Source organism: Hyaena hyaena, unplaced genomic scaffold, assembly GCF_003009895.1.
Source record: "Hyaena hyaena isolate Hyena2069 unplaced genomic scaffold, ASM300989v1 scaffold_467, whole genome shotgun sequence".
Classification (NCBI taxonomy): domain Eukaryota; kingdom Metazoa; phylum Chordata; class Mammalia; order Carnivora; family Hyaenidae; genus Hyaena; species Hyaena hyaena.
The window spans coordinates 1472831-1478264 of NW_024081100.1; the positions used below are offsets into that span (position 1 = coordinate 1472831).

Below are 5434 nucleotides of genomic sequence, written 5' to 3' on the forward strand. Positions count from 1 at the left end.
CCCCCCCCCCCCCGCCAGGAGAGGTGCTAGGACTGCAGCAGGGTGCTTCACCCATCACGTGAGAGCTGCTGGTGCAAGACGCTGTCCCACTCTGGCCCGTCGCCTTTTTTTTTTTTTTTTAAATATCTGAGAGAGAGAGACAGCGTGAGCAGGGGAGGGTCAGAGAGAGAGGGAGACACAGAATGCGAAGACAGGCTCCAGGCTCTGAGCGGTCAGCACAGAGCCCGACGCGGGGCTCGAACCCACGAACCGTGAGATCATGACCTGAGCTGAAGTCGGACGCTTCACCGACTGAGCCACCCAGGCGCCCCTGGGTCTTGTTTACCTCCAGCAACTAGGGGGCGTCGCAAGTCGATCCATCACCCTTGTGCCTTCTCGCCTTCCCCTGTGAGACTGGGGGTTCTTCCCTCGACAAGAACAACAGTTCCCTGAATTACAGGTTGTTGGGGAAATGAGAAAGCATTTGTGAAGAGCCTAATAGTGTAATGCGTACAGAGCAGGAAGTGAGTGGTAGTTACTGGTTGTTGTTTTTTTGTTTTTTTTAATTTTTAATGTTTATTTTTAAGAGAGCGAGAGAGAGAGGAGCAGAGAGAGGGGGACAGGATCCGAAGCAGAGGATCCGAAGCTGTCAGCACAGAGGCCAACGCGGGGCTGGAACTCCCAAACTGAGAGATCATGACCTGAGCCCAAGTCCGACAGTCAACTGACTGAGCCACCCAGGTGCCCTGCTCTTTTTTTTTTTTAAATAAATATTTTTGTCCCCTTTGTTCTTTAAATCAGATGTCCCTGAATGTCAACATCAAATCCTTTTTAGCTTTTTTCCATTTATAATCTTAGCTATCTATCATTCCACTATAAATATAATAGAGAAAAATGCATTTTCTAAACCTGTGCTGTTCATACTGGTGAAAAACCTAGTAGTGGATATAAATTCAATTTAGTGGGCTTTTAGCAGCATTTTAAATAAATGAATGGAGTCGAATAAAAAAGATTGGAATACAGTATAAATTCTGGAGGAGATACCGTTCTGTGAAACGTTTTGAGCACGTTTGTTAGAATCAGTGTGTTTGTGTACTCGGTCGAGGTATAAATGGTACTGTGTGTTCTGAGAAAACTGAAAACTCCTTTTCTAAATTCTAAAGTGCTGCTTGCCTTGAACATTTGCGAGGGCTTCAGTGGAATCAGCTCAAATGACCTTGGATTTAACCAGAACAGTCGTTCGATGGGACCTAAGACGGCAGGAAGTCAGAGGCAGCGAATTCTAAGCCAGCCAAGCAGGCGGGCCCAGGACGCTTTGCCCTTGACCCAAGCCATCCAACGGAGCCCTCCAGAGTTCACGCTGAGGGACCGCAAGAACCAAATTCTACAAATGTTATTGTCAGCTTACGGGTTTTGTTTTAACACTTTAATTCTCTTCTAATTTTGAGCAGAATCACGCATTTTCTTCAGACCTCTTTTTTTTTTTTTAATACAAGCTGCAGAACCCGTTTGTTCGTCCCCTGAGCTGTCCCTGTGAGTCACTCTAACACGCCATGCTGTATGGCACGATTCTGCTTACTACTGTGTGGAGTCAGTCCTTCAAAAACAGTAGTCCAATTTTCCCCCCACATTGTGATTCTTTAAACAGAAAGAGAATCTCCTTCTGGGGCAACTGATGATGGGTTTAAAATGTCTTTCTCCATTTCACCCTTACACACCTGATCCCTTTTCCATGTCTGGTGATTTCATCTAGTATTGAAAGAAATGCTGAGGGACAGAGTTTTACTAGGAAAGACCTGTCAGGCACCTCCGTGTAGACAGTGGGCCCAGGGCTGCCACGGGAGCACTTTGTGTGAGAACCCGTGCCCACATCCGGCCCCTTGGACTCCCGCCCCTCTTCCTTAGGCCATTGGGCCCAGGCAGCTTCCCAGACAATTTTTGTTACTTTGCTCTCTGGTGAGTACTCAGTTTTTTTTTTTTCTTTTTAAAAAAGTATTAAAGCTTTAAAATTGTTTTAATTGAGATACAATTGACATGGAACATTGCATAGGTTTTAAAGTGTTGATTGGAGGGGCGCCTGGGTGGCTCAGTCAGTTGAGCATCTGACTTTGGCTCAGGTCATGATCTCACGGTTCGTGGGTCTAAGTCCTACGTGGGGCCCTACGCTGCCGGCTCAGAGCCTGCTTCAGATTCTGTCTCCCTCTCTCTCTCTCTGCCCCTCCCCTGCTTGTGCATGCTGTCTCTCTCTCTCTCTCAAAAATAAATAAACATTAAAATTTTTTTTAAAAAGTATTGATTTGAAATTTATATATTGCGATATGATTACCACCCTAGTGTTAGCGAACACCCCCATCATGCCATACAATCATCATTTCTTTATTGTAGTGCGAACCATTAAGAGCTAGTCTCTTAGCAGCTGAAGTACGTAATGCAGTATTGTTGACTGTCACGCTGAGTGTTAGATTTCCAAAACTTCTTCATTTTCTAGTTGCAAGTTCATATGCATCTCCCCATCTCCCCACGTAGCCCCAAGTACTGTGTCTATAGGTTTGGCTTTTTTTTTTTTTTTTTAATTTTTTTTTTTAATGTTTTATTTATTTCTAGGAGAGAGAGAGACAGTGTGAGCAGGGGAGGGTCAGAGAGAGAGGGAGTCACAGACTGAAACAGGCTCCAGGCTCTGAGCCGGCAGTCAGCACAGAGCCCGACGCGGGGCCCGAACCCACGAACCGCGAGATCATGACCTAAGCGAAAGTCGGACGCTCAACCGACTAAGCCACCCAGGGGCCCCAGGTTTGGCTTTTTTAAGGCTCTGCATGTAAATAATAGCATATAGTATTTGTTTTTCTCTGTCTGGCTCATCTCACTAAGCATAATGTCCTCAGTACCCACCCACGTCGTCACAAATGGCAGGAACTCCCTCCTTCTCATGGCTGAATAATAATACCATTCTCCTTACCTGCTCACCCACGGACAGACACGCATTGTTTGCGCATCTTGGCTATTGTGAAGACTGCTACAGTAGACCCATGGGAATACAGAGATCCTAGTTTTGATATCCTGTTTTAATTTCCTTTGGATTATATACCCAGAAGTCAGACTGCTGGATCATACGGTAGTTGTAATTTTTAATTCTTGAGGAACCTTTATACCATTTTCCATAGTAGTTCCACGAATTTACATCCTCCCCAACAGCGTCCAAGGTGGGTCTGGGCCCTTTCTCCACATCCCTGATAACTTTTATCTCTTGTCTTCTTGACAATAATCATGCCGACGTAGGGGAGGAGCTATCTTGCTGTGGCTTTAACCTGCATTTCCCTGATAATTAGTGATGTCAAGCACCCTTTTGCGCACCTGTTGGCCATTTGGATGTCTTCTTTGGAGCACTACACTTTTTTTTACAGCCCAAATAAGACTACAGAAGAGTGAGAACTCATCTCCCCTCTCTATTCCGGTGCTCCCCTTTCCCTTTCTCGGCCCTTCCATTCCACAGACACTGAGTCCACGTGCTCTGGTGAAACCCCAAAGCTGCCACTTCCTGGCCCCTCCTCTTACCAGTGGCCCCTCAGTCACATCCCAAGTTCCATGTCCCCTCCCCCCATGAAAACTCATATTAATGCCTCTGCTTAAATGCCTCTCTTCAGTTTGGAGGAATACTCTTTGCTTAAAACACTCCTCTTCCTCCATCAGTGCAGCCAGCACCGTGGCTGCAGACGCACTCACCTTACCGCTCTTGCTGGATGCCCCGAGTACCCTCTTTGCACCCAGGCCCACCTCTCCCCTTGGGCCCTAAACCCCGTTGGCTCAACCCACCTCCAGGACTCTGCCATCACCCCTCTGTCTCTTGCGTCATCGGTTGCTATCTACTGGATCATTCCCTTCAGCCATCCAACATGCTCCACCATCTCCTGTCAAACAAGAGGAACGAAAGCCCCTCACTGACCCACTCCGCTTACTGCCCATTCTGTCTCCTTATCTGCACACCACAGCTTCTCTCAAGAACTCAGCTTTGTTGAGTGCTTGATAAGTGCCAGCCTGGTCCATCTCCACAGAGGGGGGAGACCCTTATCCTTCCCCTTCTACAGGGGATCCGTTTGCTCCAGGTTGCCTCTCGCTTTCCCAGGCCAAGGTGTCTCCCAGACATCGCCAACTGGTGGCATTTGGGTGCCTCTGAATACCTACCATCTCACTTCACTGGGTGCTCGCCGCACGATGCTGACAATGGGTGCTCGCCGCACGATACTGACAAGCAGGTGCCTTCTTTGATTCAGAAGAGTCACGTTAGCATACACAGCAGGGCCTGCACTGACGAGACAGCTATCCTCTGCTGGCAACGCTGGAATGCCATGGAGGAACCCGGCCCTCCGGCTTCTGGAAGTTCACTGAAGGCCAAGGGGTGTCAAAGCCCCTACAAGGTCAATGTCAGATCTTCCTTCTCTGCAATAAGTTCGGGTTTTTTCTTTTTTTTCTTTTTTGGCTTTATGTTCCTCGGGAGATCCCCACAACTTGGCATTCAGCCTCCAGGACAGATGGCCTTCCTTCCAGCAAGCGTTTCTGGCTGACAGCCTATCAAAGATTCACATCACAAATAGCATCAGCCTCTATAGAAAGGGGAAGGAAGGAGAATCCTAAGGAGTGCCCGGCGGCTACTTCCCCCCTCCCCCTGCACCCCCCACCCCGTGGGCTGTTTGTTCTCCCTCGTCCCACCCCCTCAATCTGCAACATCTATCCAGCTCCTGGGGTCCCTCACCTTCCCCAAAGTACGTGCCTTCCCAGAAGCTGTACCCTCCCCCCCAATCAACACGCGACATAAATCCAACGTCTTTCCTGCAAATCCGCCATAACCCTACAGGCACGGACCGTGTGAGCTTGCAAACGGATACAAAGCCCAGAAACGCAGCGTTCAAGTGCAAGGTGCGGCCGCCCTTCCTCAGAGACCGTCATAGGCAGGGAGCTTCGGCAAGACTCAAAGAGATGCTCTCACTTTTCTGCACCTTGTGTGGTGTGTCACCTTGTGATCAAAGGAGAGTCAGATTGTAACAGGGGCTGAATGCTTAAAAGCGAGGCAGTCACAGAAAGCGAGTAAAGCGGGTTGGGTTTAGGAAAAATAACAGGGCATGAAAGAAGGACAAGTTTCTCCTCAGCCTCCGAGTCCAGGACAATGGGGGTGAAGGGGAGCCTGAGATCGGCAGAGCAGAGTGACGCCACCTGACTCCACCTGACTCCATCCCGCCATGGCCATGATGGAAGGGGGGCAGAATGTGCGCTTTGAAGAAAAGCCACAGGTCTGTATTTTATGCGGCCTTCCCTGAATTTAAAACATTGGTAATTTTAAAATATTTTTACTTATTTTTTATTTTTTAAACATTTATTTTATTTTTGAGAGAAAGAGAGAGCACGTGTGTGTGCGGGTACAGGTGGGGGGCGGTGGGACAGACGATCCAAAGCAGGCTCCATG

The 5434-nt window shown here is 48.3% G+C and overlaps 1 long non-coding RNA gene across 2 annotated transcripts in view; it reads right to left on the reverse strand.

Annotated features, from left to right (window-relative positions):
* LOC120246383 overlaps positions 1-4198 on the reverse strand; it is a 6367-nt gene extending 2169 nt beyond the window's left edge. For both annotated transcript variants that reach the window (XR_005532036.1, XR_005532035.1), the window contains exons 1-3: positions 4159-4198; positions 3790-3884; positions 326-428 (exon numbers count right to left, since the gene is read on the reverse strand). This is a non-coding gene — a long non-coding RNA (uncharacterized LOC120246383). The remainder of the gene's footprint in view (positions 1-325; positions 429-3789; positions 3885-4158) is intronic.
* Between the last annotated feature and the right edge of the window lie 1236 nt (positions 4199-5434).